General features: G+C 41.9%; 1 protein-coding gene across 29 annotated transcripts in view; it reads right to left on the bottom strand.

Moving 5' to 3' along the window:
- Positions 1–12032, bottom strand: part of Hnrnpc (heterogeneous nuclear ribonucleoprotein C) — a 30132-nt gene extending 18100 nt beyond the window's left edge. For 6 of the 29 annotated variants that reach the window (XM_060391228.1, XM_021652285.2, XM_060391235.1 and 3 more), the window contains exons 1-2: positions 11880–12032; positions 5525–6761 (exon numbers count right to left, since the gene is read on the bottom strand). The gene's annotated coding sequence lies outside the window, so the exon portion shown is untranslated. Of the gene's footprint in view, positions 1–5517; positions 6762–11879 lie in introns of those variants that run through there. The other 23 variants (XM_060391232.1, XM_060391234.1, XM_060391238.1 and 20 more) reach the window with 11 other exon arrangements.
- Positions 12033–19702: the final 7670 nt, after the last annotated feature.

Genomic DNA, 19702 nt, shown 5'->3' with positions numbered 1-19702 from the left:
TCTGAACACACACATAGTTACAGAAATATGGTTTAGCATATTTATAGCTGCCATCAAGAATTAAACTGATGAGGCTGGGAAGATAAGCACTGGATGCTTTTCCAGGATCTGGGTTGCAGGGATTCCTGCAACCCATGATAGCTCACAACTCTGCAATTCTAGTCCCAGATTAATCAGCTCCCTCTGTGGCCTCCACAGACACCAGACACACGGGAGGGTCAACACCCATACACACAAAATAAAAATATGGAAAATAAAAAAGGCATGCTAACACATGCATTTAATGATAGCACATGTGCACAGACTAAAAAAACCTCTCACTAGAGAGGTTCCAACACCTTCTGACCTGTAAAGGCACCTGTACGCATGGGGTAAGTGTGTGCGCACATACACCTAAATAAAACATGCATACACATATTTAAAGCTATCCTCTTGTCTCAGCCTCCAAAGTGCTAGCATTCCATAGCCGGCAATAAAACTCTACTTTAAATATAACATTTAAATTCTGACTCTGGCATATAAAAATCCAAGGACAACACTAAGTACTTCACAATGTACTGTACTGTATTCCCCCTAATATTAGCCTCCAGCTTTTAAATTCAATAAACAAAGGCATTTATACTTAAAAGATTAACTTAAGAAATGAATGCATCATGGTTTCATCTTCACATTATTATTACTCTTAATAATGTTATTAAGAGTACTAAGGAGAATTGTTTAAAATATACTCATATTATACAATATTAGCCAGGGCTGGTCATAAAAGCTTAAATTTGTAAGAATGTCTTTTTTTAAAACATACATTGGTGCAAGGGTGCTGAATTCATTGGAACTGAAGTTACAAACAACTGTGAGCTGTCTAGTGGGTGCTGAGATTTGAACCTGTATCTTCTGGCAGATCAGCTGAGCTCTTAACCACTGAACCATTTCTCCCCATACCAGTTAATCTAAAAAGAAACCTGGCAGTATATTTTAGGTTGGTCAAACTGTAATATTAACAACCAAATTAAACACACACACACACCTGGGCATGATGGCCAACACCTGTAATCCCAGCTGTCATGGAGGTAGAGGCAGGATCTCTGTCAATTCAAGGCCAGCCTGGTTTACAAAGTGAGTCCACGACAGACAAGGCTACAGAGAAACCCTGTCTCAAAACAAACAAAATATCATGCCAGTCATTTTTGTTTATTTTGTTTTTCAAAGACAAGTATCACTCTAGACAAGGCTGGCCTGAAACTGAGATCCACCTGCCTTTGTCATATGTAGGTATTAAAGATTATGCCTGTCCAACCAACTACTTTCTCGTTTTTCAAGTGTATACAGGTGTTTTGCCTGCATGTATGTGCACACTTAGTACCTAGTGGAAGATCCTCTGGAACTGGAATTATGGTTATCAGCCACTATGAGACTACTAGGAACTGGAGCTAGATCTTCTGCAAGAACAAGTGCTCTTATTTTGAGTTCAGACCCTAAAACCCAGATAATGTGGCTCATAAACCTTTAACTCTAGCTCCAAAATATCCAATGCATTCTTTTGGACTCAATGGGTGCAGGAACAAGTGCACACACAAATCTTAAAATTTTTTGCACAAAATGGGTAAGAAGTAAGTAAATCAAGACACTGTAGCTACTGAATAAAAGTTTAGGCTTTTATAAGCCTAAAATAAAAACAAAAACTAAGGAATCTAATATAGATAAAAGTAAAAATGTCAAGACCCCAGAGCAGAACTAGCCAGTTTTTTTTTTTAATCTGTATTTTATGAGTGCATGTAAGAATACCATTTGAGTGCCTTCAACTCAGAGGTCAAAAGAGGGCATCAAATCCCCTTGAACTGGAGTTTTAGATACTTGTGAACTACCATGTCTATGCTCAGAACTGAACCCTAGTATTCTGCAGGATTAACAAGTGTTTGTAACTGCTGACCCATCTTTCTAGCCCCTGGCCAGTATTCCATGAGTGGAGGCACACAACTTTCACCCTAGTATTCTAGAAGCAGAGAGACCCAGAGAAGTCTAACATGAGTTTCAGGCTAGCCAGGACCACATAGTGAGACCATTAACATGACCAGAGCTCAGCATAGTTAACATTAAGAAAAAGGGAAAAAGATCAGATAAGGTGTCACAGTAAAATTCTAACTTTAGTGCCAAAGTAAGGATCCACTAGTTGGGCAATTCCCCTTGCCTTTAATCCCAGCACCTGGGAGGCAGAGGCAGGCAGTGTGAGTTTGAGGTCTACAGATTTAGTTCTTTGACAGCCAGACTACAGAGAAAGAAACCCTGTCTTGTAAAACATAAAAAAAAAAACCAAAAAAAAAAACCCCACTAAAATGTCTCAAAATGTGTAACTAAAGCATTAAAAAAAAAAAATTGAGGGGCTGGAGAGATGGCTCAGAAGTTAAGAGCACTGGCTGCTCTTCCAGGTCATGAGTTCAATCCCCAGCAACCACATGGTGGCTCACAACCATCTATAATGAAATCTGGTGCCCTCTTCTGGTGTGCAGGTGTATGTGCAAACACAACATTGTATATACAATAAATCAATCAAAAAAATTTTTGAGCCAGGTTTCATTTAGCCCTACATCACTTTGAATTACACACAGCTCTTCAGCCTTAAACCCCTTCCTCATCCTGCCTGCACCTAAGTGCTGGCTATAGATACATGATAACCAAGCCCAGCTTGGTAAGCACAGTCAATGTAGCTGCCACTTCAGAATAGACTAGTGTGGAGAAAGAAAAAGAAATGGTTGTCTATACTGAAATACACTAAAGACAATGAAAAACTGACATGAACCAAGAAGATGGCAGAAATGGTTTTAAATGAAAAGCTGATGACATAGTATGAAATAAAAGTAACCAGTCTGGCCTAAGTGACAATAAACTGTAATTGATGAACCAAAGACACCCAAACAAACCAATTTGAAGAAGTCTAGATAGTCTGTCTTTGTAGTAATTTTTTCTTACGAGTCTCACACTGTAGGCCATCAGGCTGACTTTGAAAACAAGGTGGCAATTCTGGCCCTACATGACAAGTGAGTCAACATATCCTGCTTGAAGTTGGTATGGGTAATATTCAAGTGAACCTACCACATAAGCAACTGACTAGACACAAATCTACAAGAGAAAAAGTCCATACTGTTAACTTCAAATAAATTTGACAGCAATCATTTCAAATATACAAAAATCACAGGACTGACATAACTCACAGAATGAGTACAGAACAAGGACAGAAAGAGTTAAGAAACGATGAGCCAGGCATGGTGGCACACACCTGTAATCCAGCACTTGGGGAAGCAGAGGCAGGTGGATCTCTGTGAGTTCAAGGCCAGCCTGGTCTACTAAAACAGCATAGCCAAGGCTACACAGAAAAACCCTGTCTTAAAAACTTCACAATGGTTTAGATCACTGGTTCTCAACCTATGGGTTATGATCCCCACAGGAATTACATCTGATATCCTGCACATCAGAATTTCCATTATGGCAACAGTAGCAAAATTACAGCTATGAATTAACAAGAAAATACTTTTTATGGTTGTGGGATCACCACAACCACTGTATTAAAGGGTTGCAGCATTAGGAAGATTGAGAACCATTAGCTTAGGTGGATAAATGATAAAGGCCAAGTGAAATGAGGATTGAAAAATAGACCACTGTATTCATAGTAACAGACATCAACCATTCACCCACACGGCAGCTTAAAATTGTAACTGCAGTTCTAGGGTGATCTAATGCTACTTTCTGGTCCCGAGAACACCAGGCATGCACATGGCAACAGACATGCACACATGCCTACTCATTTAATTTCTAAAAATGAAAATTTCTCGTCACTTCCTACTTTCACTGGCTGTTTAAAAATGTACTCCATGGGCTGGAGAAATGGCTCAGAGGTTAAAAGGCTGTTCTTCCAAAGGTCTTGAGTTCAACTCCCAGCAACCACAGTGGCCACAATCATCAGATATGAGATCTGGTACCCTCTGGCATGCGGGCAAAACACTATAATCTTTTTTAAAAATGTACTTACTCCATAATACAGAGTAAGTGTTTTATCTGGCTTTATCCTAAGATTCAGTTCACTTCCTCTGAAAACAGTCTCTGGCCTCCTGATACCTCAACCACTATTGCATTCTCCAGAACTGTGCATAAATCTCATCATATGGTATCATTCCTCACTCTCATCTGTCACCAATGAGCAGGCTAAGAGGTTCTCATGAGGCACTTGATCCCTCAAACAAAAAAAAGCATAATCCTAAAAAAAAAAAGAACAAAAAAACTCATAGAACAAGAAATCAATAATATAAGCAGCTGCAACACAAGACAGAATACAAATTTTATATGAAACATCAATGCTTTTAATAAGACTGGGTTTCTCTGTGCAGCCTAGGCTGTCTAGGACTATAAACCAGGCTGGCCTCAAACTCAGAGATCCACCTGCCTCTGCTTCCCAGAATGCCATGATTACAGGTATGTGCCTGGCTAAAATATTTCATTCCTTTTCCAGACCCCTGAAGTTTCTGTTTTAATGTTCCATTATTTCTTTGATGCTCATTTGACCTAGATTTTGCTTTTCACCTATCAGAGGGCATGATATACCCAAATGTCACAGCACTTTTCCCAGACTGGAACTTTAAAATGGTTACCAAGGCCAGATATGGTGGTATTTGCCTTTAATTCCAGCACTTGGGAAACAAAAGCAGACAGATCTGCGTTTTAGGCCAGCCTGATCTACATAGTGAGTTCCAGAACAGCCAGGGCTATTTAGAGACCTTATCTTTAAATAAAATAAAATAAATTTTCTTAATTCCAGCTACCTATGCCCTCATTAACCACTGTTTTCCAGATTCATTCCTTTACACTACTCTACAAAGTTAGGAACTGTTAACAGTGCTTCAAGTCATCACTGGACATCTTAGTTGATGTGGATATAGAATTAAAGAGATCTTTCTATTTTATTTTAAGCTTTAAAAACCCTATCTTCAAATTCTTAAAGCCCTTCTTTAATAGCATTTTGATGCTGTAGGTATTACTGTATTTATGATTGGATCCATGGGATTTGTTTTCAGTGTCACAAGAGCCTCAAACTGTTTCAACCTCGAGTACTGTCATTATGGGCATTTGCCACCATATAAGTATTCATATTAATAACCAAAACTGGACAAGGATTTCCAGATTTAATTTTCTTTTGAAGCAAGGTCTCATGTATTCCAGGATGGCCTCAAACTACATAACCCAAAGACGACCTTGAACTTTTTATACCCTTCCATGGGTCATAGATGTGGCTGTCACCAGGCCCAGTTTATAGCGTGCCATGAATCAAAACTCAGGGCCCTTATGCATACTAGGCCCTGTCTAGTACTAAGCTATATGCTCAGATCCCAAAGATTATACTCTAAACAGTTTACTGATAGCCTGAGAAAGAACTGTTTAGATGGAAGCACTTCTGGGGCTCTACCTATACATCAACTAAAATTAAGAGTCTATTTTCCTAGTCTTTGCAATGAAACCAAGTGGACCTCACACCTCTTACCATCACCCAGGAAGGGTGTACATCTGTTCCGAAGGCCCCCCTGGCTTCAGGTCATCCTGGCTGATGCTGCTCCAGGCTGCGCATCCATGTTGCTGCGGCTTGTGGTTTGTGAGGGGTAGTGTACAGGAAAAGCAGGATGGGATTTCAAGGGAAACAGTAGGAAGATGGCTTTTTGGGAAAATGCCATCACCATTATAGGTGTTAAATAGTACCACACACATTTTATTGCAGCACAGTTTAAAAATTTTAACAAATGAAAGATTAAAAAGAAAAAAAATAAAAAGAAAAAAAATTAAAAATACAGACGTCCAGAGATGCTCTAAAACAGTTAAGTTAAAGATCAGGAAAAATAAGGTCAAAGACTTAACAGCCAGTAAAATTATTTCCAGTGTGGGGAAGGGGTTGAGGGCAAGGGTGGGGTTGGGAGAGAAAAGGTTTATGTGATCAAACTACTTAAAAATGCTAACACCTTCACTTTCTCTCCCAAAACTCCAAAGTCAATCAGGAGGCTGAAGAAATCTTAACATTCAGAAAAACTCCACTTTAATCCGGTTAAAAATCATCATTATCATCATCATCATCACCATTATAAGTATAATAATAATAATAAATAACTAGTAAGTAACAACAATAAAAAGGAAACCAGCGAAAGTCAGGAAAAATGTAAAAAAAAATTTGTAATAACTTACTGTAGCTGAAGATCAAAAAAATCTCACTGTAAAAAAACAAAAATAAAAATAGCCCAGATTAGAAAAACGGGAGGTCTAAAAATGTCAAGTCAGTAAAGTTCATTTCTTTTCTTTTCCAAAAGCAGTTTCCACAAAAACCGCAAGGGTAATGTTCTCAATAGCAGACAAATAGCAAAGCCCTTTCCACATCATCAATTAATCTTAAAAATACACGAGGAAGTAGAGAGGTCAGTTTATGAGGCTAAAAGGCTCCTCCTCTAACCCAACTGCTGCAGAAAAAATAGAAATAGAAATTTTAAAAATTACATTTTAAATCCAGGTCCCGTTTTTTGTTTGTTTGTTTTGTTTTTGTTTTCTTGGGAAATAATTTTTAAAAAAACACCTGTATATTTGCTGTAGTGCACACCAAGTTGCATCAGTATGTTTAAAATGTCTTTATAAAATCAATTTTGGAACGGGAATGTGTGTGTTCTGGAAAGGTGGGGAAGGGAAGTTAAAAAAATCAAAGCTGAGCTCCAGTGAGTAAGGATGGGGTTCGCCTTGCTGCCCTGTGAAAGGAGAAGGGACAGATTGAGTCATAGTTCCTCAGAAATGTGCCCTAAACCCAAGACAGAAAACTGTCTGTTACATCTAACACATTTTGGTAAAGCATTAACAATTCACTGGGACGGAGAGAGCCTTTAGAGAATCACTTCTATTAGTGACTGTTTTACAATTAACCAACATCAGTATGTGGCTGAAGTTAATTAACTAAAGTCTGTATCCCCTTTAAGGGGACTGATAAAATATACATCTGAATGTTTGCTTTGTAATAAGCAGTTTGGGAAACAAAAATATAGAAAAACCAGGCCAACAAATGGAGATGAAGTGAATAACGGTCAAAACAGATTCATGGGTTTCAAATCTAAGACAGTGTGGTTTTCTTCCTATGACTAATACAGACTGAAGGTGAATGGTCTACCATGGAGATTTACACTAAAGGGGACTCCATCTATCTATTCTCAAAGAGTGAAAGACCACAAGACTTTGATAAGGTTCTACAGAGTGAAAGATGTTCTAAGGAGCCAGCCCTTTTTATTCATCATCACCAACAGAAAAGCCATACAGATCGAAGAAGTGTCCATGAATAGTTTATATAATGAAACAGTTAATAAAAATTGTGCCCTTATGGATTTGTGTTTCATTTTTAAAATCTCATCTAGTATATCTACCCCCAAGGTATGAAGAATCTGACACATACTGTAAAACTGAAATAATGTACATGACAAAAACTGGTGGTTTCATCAGCTAGAAAAAGAATGGCAGTTAGCATCTACTCATTGTACAAACAAACAAGGCTTGGTTGCATTCCCATTTCATTAAGACATGAGGCCTTATTTTCCCTTAAATTTTCACCTAAGTTAAAATTCTAAACTATTAGTCAAGAAAATACTTATTTAAATACAGGAAAGACTTCTAACAAAGTACTGTAAACTCTTAAGACTATGCGTCAATTTCAAATAGCCAAGCTTATATAAACATAAAAACTGCAGAATAAGTTTCTGGGTAGAACATTTACATTTAAAAGTTATCCGTGCCTGTCAAGGTCACACAGGCCTGTATTCCCTGCAGAGGCAAGTAGGTCTACAGTCTACAAAGTGAGTCCAGGACAGCTAAGGCTACAAAGAGAAACCCTGGAGGGGGTGGGGGGAAGAAGGTATCTGTATTTTGGAGCTATTGTAACAAAAAAACTCTTATTTGGCACTACTACCCTGAAACTAGTACCAAAATCTTTTGGATGTCTGCCTCAGAGGGGGAAGCTGGAAGCTGGTGGCACAAGACTTTAGTCCCAGCATTCAGGAGAGAGAGGCAGGCAGAGCTCTGTGAGTTTGAGGCCAGCCTGGTCTATATACAAAGTGAGTCCAGGACAGTCAGTGCTACACAAAGAAACCCTGTCTTGAAAGAAAAAAAAATCCTTAGTGCATATACAAGACATAGCTGTAAAAGCAGCTGTGCATATAGTTGTGCACACCTTCAGTCCCGACACTAAGGATGCAGAGGCAGGTGGATATCTGGGTTGGCAGCTAGCCTGGTCTATATAGTGAGTTCCAGAACAACCAGAGCATCAGCAACATAGAGACCCTGTCTGGGGAAAAAACAAAAACCAAAACAAAACAGCAAACATTACATGTCTCATATCAACAAGTTATCTCACTTAAGATATCAAACTAGTAAACTACTGCTACTTTTTAAAAAGGCAAAGTGTTTTTGAAATAAAAGAGTGGAAAGATGGTGCAGCAATAAGAGCACTCATTGCCCTTACAGAGGTTCTAGCTTTGATTCCCAGCATCCACAAGGTAGCTCACAACCAAATTCCAGTTTCAGGGGATTCTGTTTTCTTTCTGGCCTACATGTCCAGCAGACATACACATATTATACATTCATTCATGCAAGTACTCATACATGGAATTAAAAAAACAAAAACCTGTCAAAACTCCCACTAAGGGTTGGATAAGCTAACAGTTACTTGAAATGAGTCAAGAGTCATCACGTGGTACTTATTAAAAATGCAGAAAATCTAGAGAACCACATGACTAAATTAGAAAATGGTGAAGAGCCCAGCAATGTGTTTTCACTAATAATCAGTCCTCTGATTCTATCAGCTTTTGTCTTTTGAGAACTGAACTTTAACCAGGAACCCCTACACAATGTAGCTTTTCAAAATCTTTAAGAAAACACATGCATAGCTTTGCTGTAACTGAAAATTGTTTTTCACCAGCTAATTCTTCAGTAAATCTAGTTCATATAGAACTATAAACCAGCCGGGTGGTGGTGGGGCATGCCTCTAATCCCAGCACTCCGGAGGCACAGGCAGGAGGATCTTTGAGTTCAAACCCAGCCTGGTCTACACAGAAAAACCGTCTCAAAAAAACAAGGGGGGGGGGGGACCAGAAACCTTCCAATGAAAGTTGAGGTGTAAGTATATAATGCTAAAAACAAATACTAGGTAAGCTTACTTGACTGTTGATAGTCATAAGGTAGTCAATAGCAGTAACTAGTGTACACAGGATCTCATGTTAACATTGGCTGGCCTGGACTACACAGTGACTTTGGCTTTTTAGGGCAAAGTGGCCTCCAACTCACATCTGCCTGCTTCTTCCCAAGTGTTGGGAAGTTTAGGAAACTTGGTGTGGGGGAGCGACAACTTTTGCATATTTTGTCAGCTTCTTTCAACAATAACATGTTAAAAATTAAAGTAGGTAGTCTAAGTCCCCTTGTTGTATAGCTCAAAAAAGAATCCAGAAGCTTAACTTACTATGGTAAGATTAACATAAAATACAGTTTTTACTTAGGCCAAGATTATTTTTCAACTGTTACACTCCCTAGTTAATAACTCACACTCTCCATTAAACATAATCTTTTTTTAAGATTATAATGAACTATTTGAGAATATAATCCTTGCTTGTAACAGCCACTCCCATTATAAGCCAATCCTTCTAGAGATGAAATTGCTAACAGTTAGTATTTCTCTACAGAAAGAATGGTAACCAATACCAAGCATTTCTGAAAATAGCTTGACCGTGGCAAATGACAAGACCCAAAACTTGCAACTTAGGCCAATTTTAACCTCTTCCTCTCTAGTCAAATCAGAAATGCTATCAATGCTCATTTAGATGAGAAATCACCTACACAGCTTTCATATATCTGTAGGGTGATCAGAAAAGGTTTCACCAGGCCTTGGTGGCCTCAATGTTACAAGAAATCAGCCTGTTTTGCCAAGTCGAAGGTTTGAACCACCAGGCTTAGCCTAAGTTTTTAACACTTAAAAGGAGGATATGTTTCAACTAATTTTGCATACTAACCTCTTACATTTATTTACAACAGTATTTCTGATGGTAAACTTCCTAGTTATTCCTTACTGCACTTCCCACACTGTTTGCCAAGGCAAAACACTACTCTTAGGCACATGTTTGTACCTTACAAATAGGAGCCCACCCAGAGTTTTTTGTTTTTTTGACCTCTGCTTTTGTTTTTTAAGACAGGGTCTAATCTACTTCAAGCTGGACTTAAACTTGCAATATACCAAGGATGGCCTTGAACTCTCTTCCTACCTCTATCATCGTGCTCAAATTACAGGATTAGGCCATTGAACATTCTGTCACATATGCTTAAAGATTAAATTTGTATAGTTTAAACTAAGCTCAGTACCGTTGAATTAGACAAACCAATTTTTTTTTATTTTTCAAGATAGATTTCCCTGGCTGTCATAGAACTCACTCTGAAGACAAGGCTGGCCTTGAATTCAGATCAGCTTGCCTCCCAAGTGCTGAGTTTAAAGGGGCCTGTCCTGTCGGCATGCACAACGTTTATCATAAATTTACCTAATAACTCCCAGTTAATTACGACACAACAGCACTATTAATGCTGGGGAATGAATCCAAGTCAACTTCAATCCTAAGCACTACCACTGGACTACACTGACAGGAACTCAACTTCTACAAGAGAGCAACTGTTTTGTTTTTAAACACCGTTTTACTATGCAGTCCTGGACTGCTTTGTAATGGTTATCAATCCTCCTGTCTTAAAAGCCTCTAGAGTGCAAGGATTACAGGTCTGCACTAACACACCTAGCTGTAAACTGCTTTTCTGCTTTAACTTTAGATAGATAGGACTAATATCAGACTATCCAGAAACCATTACCCTCTTTTATTTTTTTCCAAGTCCAGCTTGGAAATTTCCTGTTACGTTTAATTTCTTTATCAGCTCCCTCTAAAAATTCAATCATCTTTTTGTTTGTTTATTTCGGAAACAGGGTTTCTCTATGTAGCCCTGGCTGCCCTCGAAATCAGAGATCCACCTGCCTCTGCCTCCTGAGTGCTGGGATTAAAGGCATGAGCCACCACCACCCGGATCAAATCTCTTTTTGTACATAGTATTCCAGTAACTCAGTGAAAATTCTTGAGCCGCCTAAAAATATCTTAGGTGCTCTACCACTGACTTAGTATGAGCCTGTCAATCACTTTTACGCCTCGCTTCTAAGACAGCAATACCTACCTCAGGCAAAGTTCCCACTAACTTATGTATTTCAACTGATTTGTAACCTGCAGATAAAAAGTAAGCTGTAATTATTGCCAACTGCAATTAACCTTCGGCACTTCCTCTTACAAACACTCCGACTTTTACCATTTACTCCTGGTGGGGGGGGGGGAAGTAACGACTCCTCAATCTATTGTTAACGCGCGGTTCAGAGGCCATGTGGCCCGCCCGGAACTGAGAAGCTTCCAGCGGCACACCGGGACGGTACCGCTCCCCCACCTCCGCCCGACGTTCAACTTAGAAGACAATAACGGAATCAGTTAGGACAGTCACTCCCATTAGGTTATTAGCAAGCATTTCCTTCTGCGCCTTCACGCTCCCCGCATGGAGTCCTAGTGGGCGAGGGAAACGAAAGCAGCCGTTAAACACGAGCGCGCAGACACGGTGTTTTCCGGGCCGACTGCGGCCTAGAGGTCACCAGGCTGGGCCTGCGCCAGCGCCGAGGCCTGCTGCCTCCCGCCTCAGACCCGATCCCAACGCAAGGGAACAAACGCGGGCTCGGTTTCCGCCGCGAGGCCGTTTTCTCTCCCGCACCCCGTCGCGGGGCCCAGGAGCCCAGCGCCTCCCCTGCACTCGCCCCCTCCGCTTACCAAGAAGAAGGAGAGAGAGAAGAGGCTGCCTCTCCTACTTCGGGTCTGTGTCGAGACGCCGAGGCTGCAGCAAGCTGGGAGCACACGACCGTTCGCTCTCCGTCTCTTCACAAAATGGCCCCCGAGCTCCTCTGCCGCCGAGGCGAAGATCCAGCCCCCGCCCCGCTCCCGGGGGCGTTCCTATTGGCTGTGACTTTTCTCGCTCCGGCTCCTAATTAGACAGCGAGGCCGCTCCTCACAATTTTGCCCAATCACAATAAGAGGTGGGTTGGGCTAATTAAGAGAATTTCTACGTGCGTAACAGGAGCTAGTTACTAATTGGTTAATCTTCCTGTCACTTAATGTGTGACGGATGGTCATTGGTCACTGTACCAGACGAAAAGCCGGGGTGGAATTTTCGCCTTTGTATCGCGCACGGCTTCTCATCCGGGTATCCGGCGGAGTTGACTGACGGCCGTCTTGTCCTATCAGTGCTTTCTAGAGATCCTAGGTCCGCCAGATCACCGCATTTCCGCGCCGCGGGGGTGGGAAAGTCTGGGTGGAGCCTAGTAGCGGGGTGCAGAGAGCCTGCCCTAGCCCCAGGCCTAGAAAAAGGGAAGTGCCAAATAAGCCTTAGAGTGGGGAGGAGACTAGTTCCCAGGTTGCCTCCAGTTAGACAACTACAGCCCTGCAGTTTTTTTCAAATTCAAATTGCGTCTCGTTGCCAGATTCTACAAGCTACCTGACGTGGCCTTCCATCAAACTACACAGCTCCTCTCCCGTAGGAGCGATTTTCTGCTCCCAAGTCGGCTCACAGTCTGCAAACCGAATGTCCAGCCACCTCAAATTTCCCACTTCTGCAATAGCCTGATACTACTTAATTCCCTCAAGTCTGGCCTGCCAGTAAAGCTATTCTTTCTTACACTGTATGAACATTAAGCACACCAAAATGTATACAGCCTATTGAGAAAGGGAGATAGTACGCCAGGATACCTAGAAGATCTACTGATTTATAAATAAATTTTGACCTTTAGAGCTTTGGCATTTTCAAAAAATTCATTTATGTGTGTTTGTATCTAGTTGAGTGAGTTTATGTGCTCCCAATTTTAAATTTTTTAAAAGAAAAGTTTGGAGCAGGGCAGTGGTTGTGCACACCTTTAATCCCCACCCTCGGGAAGCAGAGGCACACGGATCTCTGTGAGTTCGAGGCCATCCTGGTCTACAGATTCTACAGATGGAGATTCAGAACAGCCAGGGCTGCACAGAGAAACTCTTGCCTTGAAAAAACAGTAAGTACATATATATATATATATGTATACACACACACACACACACACACACACACACACGGGGAGCCAGAAAGATGGTCCGGCAGCTAACAGCACCTGCTGCTCTTCCAAAGGCCCCAGGTTCAATTTACAGCATCCACATTGGAGCTCACCGAGTAACGCCAGTTCTGGGGGTTCAGAACACCCTCTTGGCCTCCGAGGGCCCTAGGCACACAAATGATACACATAGTTGCAGACAAAACATACACACACATAAAAACTTAATTACAAATTAAAAAAAGACAAATTTAGTGCTGGGCTTAGTGATAGGGTACATGTATATTTAACATGTACAGGGTTCATATTAGGGTCCTTGGTCCAATCCCCAATACTGCAGACTAAGAGAAAGACAGACAGAAATAAAAAAAGAGTACAGATTTCTGTGTGTTGCTGTTAGGGAAAGATCCTATTTTTCTTTGTTTTGTTTGTTTTTTGTTGTTGTTGTTTTGTTTTCCAGAGAGGGCTTCTCTGTGTAGCCCTGATTTGTCCAGGAACTCACTAAGCAGGTCTGGACTTGAACTCAGAGATCTGCCTGCTTCTGAGTGCTGGCATGAGAAGTGCAAGCCAGGATGCCTAGCCCCTATTTTACGTTTTATTTTGGCGGGCACACCGTGGATCTTTTATGATGAACAAAAAAACCTACACTAGTTGTTTCACACCTTACACCAAGCTGAGTCCTGAGAATTGCACTCAGGATCGATTCCTGCCATCAGGTTCCAGGAATACAGAAGTGGAAAGATTTGTGTAACAAATATCTTAACAGGTGGGAGAGACCAGAAGATTGGCCTAAAATTTTACAAAGTGAGGGAGATTTATGGAATTTTAGTTCTACCTCCATTTATTAATTAATAAATTAATTTGTTTATTTATTTATTTTGGTTTGGTTTGGTTTTTTGTGACAGGGTTTCTTGAAACTTTGTAGACCAGGCTACCCTTAGATTCAGAGATTCTCCTGCTCTCCCCCAGGGCTGGGATTAAAGGAGTGGGCCGCTTTACCAGCTAAGGCTAGCTTTGGGCAGAGTGCAGGGAATCTTATGAAAGAAGGGGCAGATAGAAAGACCTGGAAGGGACAGGAGCTCAAGGAGAGAAGAAAAAAAAATTGGGGTACAGGGATCTTTTTTGAGACTGATACCCCAACCAAGGACCATTCGTGGAGATAACCTAGAATCCCTGCAGATGCACGGTGTTCTGCTCAGTTCACGAGCCCCTAAAGATCAGGAATAAAGAGACTCAGCTGTAAATACATGAGGTTCTTTTTATTGTAAATTACAAGCTGCAGCTTGGGCCCACACCCTCCACAACCAAAGCTGTGAGAGCCCTGTGCTCAGGTTAGTTGGGTGATTTAAAGATTTTGGTCCCTCCCCGCATGCCCAAGGCAGGGCGATTCCTGCCTGGCAAGCATCTATTGGTTAAAATGCTACATTTTGAATTGACTGGCTATAGGAAGGTCCCCAGACCATTAGTGAGCTGGTGTCCCTCCCTAGGGGGATGGGCCAGCTTCCTAGCAACTGTATCTCTAGGGTTCTTCCCTTCAGGGCATTCCTGGACTTCTCCACCCACCTAGTTCAGGCCTTAAATAATAGCTGCTAACTTTTAATTTTTTGGTCTCTCAATGGCAGCTCAGTCTCCAAGTGGGTGCCCTAGTAATGGGAACAGGGGCTATCTCTGACATGAACTCAGTGGCCTGCTTTTTGATCAGGCCTGAGGGGGATGCAGCCTTACCAGGCCACAGAGGAAGACAATACAGACAGTCCTGTGAGACCTGATAGACTATGATCAGATGGAAAGGGAGGAGGACCTCCCCTATCAGTGGACTGGGGAAGGGGCATGGATGGAGAAGCTAGAGGGAGGGTGGGTGGGAGTTTGAGGCCAGTCTGAGCTAAAGAACAAAGTTCCAGTAAAGCCACAGCTATAGAGGAAAACATTGTCATGGAGGACAAAAAAAAAATTCTTTACCCCACTGCTGTGGTTATAGATAGATGCCATGGCACCTGGCTTTTGTTTTGTTTTTTGTTGTGTTTTGTTTTTGACACTAGGCTTTTATGTGAATTCTGAATGGACTCTGGCCCTCATGCTGTTACACCAAGCACTTTACAATTGAGCCATCTCCCCAGCTGTATTTTTTTTCCTCTTATGCTAAATTTTTCTCCAACGTTTCCTTTGTCCCCTTTGCCCTTCTCTTTCATCCCAGCAATGACCTAAATCTGGCTTCTTACAGATTAAGTCTTCTTTAACACATTCACCATCTGTTCTTCTGGCTCTGTCTTGTCCTACTATACTATCTTGTCCTCCGATAATTTTTCTTGCAACCAATCTTTGTACGGACTACAAAGCACTTTTTAGTTGATAAAACTTACGTGTCATTAGTAGCACTTTACTACAGCAGACACCGGCTTTTGAGGAATCATCTAAATGTTATAAAACTACTGTGAACTTCCTGGGGGGGGTCATATCTTTTAATATAAAAAGTATAGCTTGCCATTATAAAATTCACACACAGAGACTTTTTTTTTTTTTTTTGAGACCCCAGTGCTATGTAGCTGTTGTAACCTTCTCTTGGGAAAGTGCAAGCAAATGATTCCAATTCCACCCAAGTCCAGCTTGGTTTCCCTGTGAGCTTATTGGACCTGCTTACAGAGAAGAAATGTGAATGTTCCCAAACAGGTCGGTCACCCATGGAGGCAGCCCTGTGGAGCTGCACCATGGGGTCTTCCCAGTGTCTCCCCCCAGCACATTCAGCTTGTGGAGAGACCTGGAGTCCAAATGATGGTCCTGGGACCCAAACCTCTGATAGGTCCCAGAGAAACCTGGGTCAGATGGGTAATGGAGACCATAATAATATCAGTGTGGTGCTGGCCAGCTCTTGCAGCATCACTCAGTACCTGTGGCTCCTCCCAGCACTTCTAACCCTCACCCCCTGTCCACCCCTACCCCACCAAACTTCTCCAGCCCAGGGCCTGGCCTTGGTTTCTCTTCTCCATAGCTTCTGGTTCCTAGACAACTCTGCCATTTTGACATGTACTCTTTTGGTTCTTCCTGGCTCTTGGTTCCCAAACACTCTTAGTCTTTCCTTTTGGCCTCCTCTTCTTTTGCTCTCTCCCTCTCTATCCCTTCATAGGCCTGCTCAGTCTGGACCCTTCCAGATGCCTTTGGACAAATTCTCCCCCATATCTACAATAAACCTTCACCTCAACCATACCTTGAAGCCCTCCTATTTTGTTTTTTTCCATTCACCTCCTGAAACTGGATTTTACCACTTTATAGGTTCCCACCCTTTTTCCCACCCTTAACTCACCCCCATCCTCTGCTTTCATCCCTGTCACAAGATAAGAAAGAAAGAAAGCTAGAGGGGAAGAGAGAGATAGAGATCTCTGAATCTAATTTCTTTCCTTTTGTTTCTTCCTTTGAGCATGACTACTAACAAACCTGAACCAATCCCACCTCTCGGGACTCTAGCATTTATATACCCTCTGAAAAGTTCCCAGAATCATAGACCAGGCTGGCCTAGAACTCGGAGATTCCCCCTGCCTCTGCCTCCTCGAGTGCTGGAATTACTGGCATGTACCACCATGCCCAGCTCTTTCTTTTCTTTCTTTCTTTCTTTCTTTCTTTCTTTCTTTCTTTCTTTCTTTCTTTCTTTCTTTCTTTTATACTGTAAATTGATGTGTGCCACAGCACCCATGTCAGAAACAACTTGTGGGGATGGGTTTTCCCCTCCCATCATATGGGTTCCAGGAATTGAACTGAACTGGGAAGACTTGGCAGCAAGTATCTTGACCCTCAAAGGCATCTCATCATCCCTATAGCAACTATGAAAAGTTCTATTTTGGAAACTTATCCAGTGAAATAGGAGAGTAGAGACAGGAGAAAGCTACATTAAAGTTAACATACGGAAAAAAAAAAAAAAGCCCATTGGTAGAGAGACCGGAAACCCTTCCTAGACACCATACAAAGAACAAAGCATTCTCAAGCAAAGCCCCAAACGTGGGAGGGATGGATTATACAAAGGACATATAAAGGGTCATTACAGCACATGACTGGGCTATTTCTAACCATGTGTCCCTGGTCTAGCTCTTTGTTCTTGGTCATAAGAGCCTAGGATACTACAGTATCCTGCCCCCCAACTCCCCTCGTCTCACATTTCCACCCCTCCCATCCCCACCCTCACCCCCACCCTGCTCCCACTCAGACTTGCCTCTGACTCCCCTGCCTGTAATATTGGGCTTATTTTCAATATTGTTATTTCCGGCCCACCCATAGATCATTCCAGTTTGTACTTTGAGATGGCTAGGCTAGTTTTCTGGGGTTTTTTTTCAACCTGACATAAACTGGGAAGAGGGAATCCCACTTAAGAAATGTGGCTTTCACATAGACAGGTGGGGAATTTTCTTGATTAATTCTCTGTGGTCAGCCTGGTCTACATGGTGAGTTCCAGGACAGCCAGGGCTATGTAGAGTAAGCCTGTCTCAAAATAAATAAATAGAAAGAAAGACAGAAAGAAAAAATGAAAAGTATAGCCAGGTCTTATTGTGCAGGCCTTTAATCCCAGCACTTGGAATCTCTGTGAGTTTTTTCAGTTTACAGAGTTCTCAGAGGCTAGGGAGGCATCGTGAAATTCTATCTCAAAAACATAGGGGAACATACCTTTGATCCCAGCACTTAGGAGGCAGAGGCAGGCAGATTTCTGAGTCTGAAGCCAAGACTGGTCCAAGAAGGCCAGAGCTACACAGAGAAACCCTGTCTCAAAAATCAAAAACAAATAAACAAACAAAGGCAGAGAGATGGAGGAATTAGAATACCTGAAGCTCTAGTGGGAAAATATTAAATTATCTGAATGTATCTTTTACTCTAGGTCCCATGGATTCAGTCAGAGACGGTGATCCCATAGGGTCATTTTTCTTCAAAGAGATCTCAGGGTTCACTAACTCCCATTGTCTCCGCCCTCCAGTGATTGATTTTTTTTTTTAAGACAGTATCTTGCTATGTAGCCCAGGCTAGCCACCGACTCACTACATAACCCCACCAACCTCCAATTTAGCACACTCCTGCCTCAGGTTTTCCTAGTCCTGGGATTACAGGCATAGGCTCCTACACCTGACCCCTTAACACCAGACGTGAAAGTCATCTTCCCAATTCCAACTCATTTTATTACTCCTAAGTCAAACATGTTATTTTCCAGCTTTAGTTTTAGGGAAAAATTCCTGAGCTAAGTAATGCTTTAGCTGCTGTCTCTCAAAGTTCAATATGCATTGAGAGAAAGTAGAGTCTTCACTAGAAAGAAAGCTAAACACAGATCTACAAAGAGTTAACAACTAAAAGGCCTGGATTAGTGTCCCCTTGAGCCAGCAGGAGGAGGAGGGGATTGGGAGCAGTATTAGAGACAGCAGGAAATCCAGGGAGAACTGCACGGAACTCTCTGGAAGAAGCCAAGACTGTAAGTTTATATCTAATGCATATTTATAATGTCTCCTTTTTAACCCTGATGCTTTGGGGAAGAGCAAAGTCAGTGTATTCCTTTTGTACCGTATCACTTCAGAGATGTTCCGCCAGTCACCTTTAATCAGGTCACTTTCTTAGGTCTGTCCAACTCATTGCTCATGCTTTGGTGTCTGCATGGTCCATAGCACTATTCTGTCCCCGGACCACTGCCCTTCTTAGCCTCTTGCTGAACAAGGGAGATGCCTCCTTAGCACCATTCTCCCCTCCGTACTCATTTGTTTTTCACTCTTTGAGATGGGTCTTGCTTTGCACCCCTGGCTAGCCTAGACGTCCCTATGTAGACCAAGTTAGCCCAGAGTTTGTGGTTATCCTCCCAAGGGCTGGCTTTATAGGCACATGCCATCCTACCCAGGCTCTCCTCTGCTCTCCCCAACCTTCTGATAACAAGGAAACTTTTCACAAAATGTCACACTTTTACCTCTATTGCTCTTTAGTTCAAAGGAGAGGGATTCTTGAGGGTGTTGTTATTGTTGTTGCTGTTGGGGTTTTTTGTTGTTACTGTTCTTTGTTTTTTCAGACAGGGTCTCTCTAACTCTGGTCTCTCTAACTCAGGGTCTCTCCACACAACTCTGACTGCCCTGGAGATCACTAGGTAGGCCACACTGGCCTCAAACTTACCCTCCTGCCTCTACTAAGAATGTGGAGATGCCTCTTTCTAAATTTCCTCCAATTCTAAGCAAAGCAGCCATGTTCATTCTTGTGCCCTGCTCCTGAAGGGGCCCTCATACAGAGCATAGAGAGACCATACTTCACAAAGTATGATAGCTGGGCATGATGGTGCAAGCCTTTAATTCCAGCACTTGCGAGGCAAAGAGAGGTGAGTTCCTGGTCAGCCAGGGATATATAATGAGACCCTGTCTCAAGAAACACGTACAGTAATCAAAGCAGAGGAAAAGGAAAAAGAAAAAGTCAAGAGTTTTGACTCTGTCCCTTCATGGTATCTTCTCTCTGGGATCCTATTACTTTAAAAACTGTACTGGGTATACAAATATGACAAGTTACATCGATTCTCTTTCC

This window comes from Meriones unguiculatus, chromosome 9 (genome assembly GCF_030254825.1).
Source record: "Meriones unguiculatus strain TT.TT164.6M chromosome 9, Bangor_MerUng_6.1, whole genome shotgun sequence".
Lineage (NCBI taxonomy): Eukaryota > Metazoa > Chordata > Mammalia > Rodentia > Muridae > Meriones > Meriones unguiculatus.
Note: the sequence above shows the minus strand (reverse complement) of the source record. Positions and strands in the feature narration are given on the sequence as shown.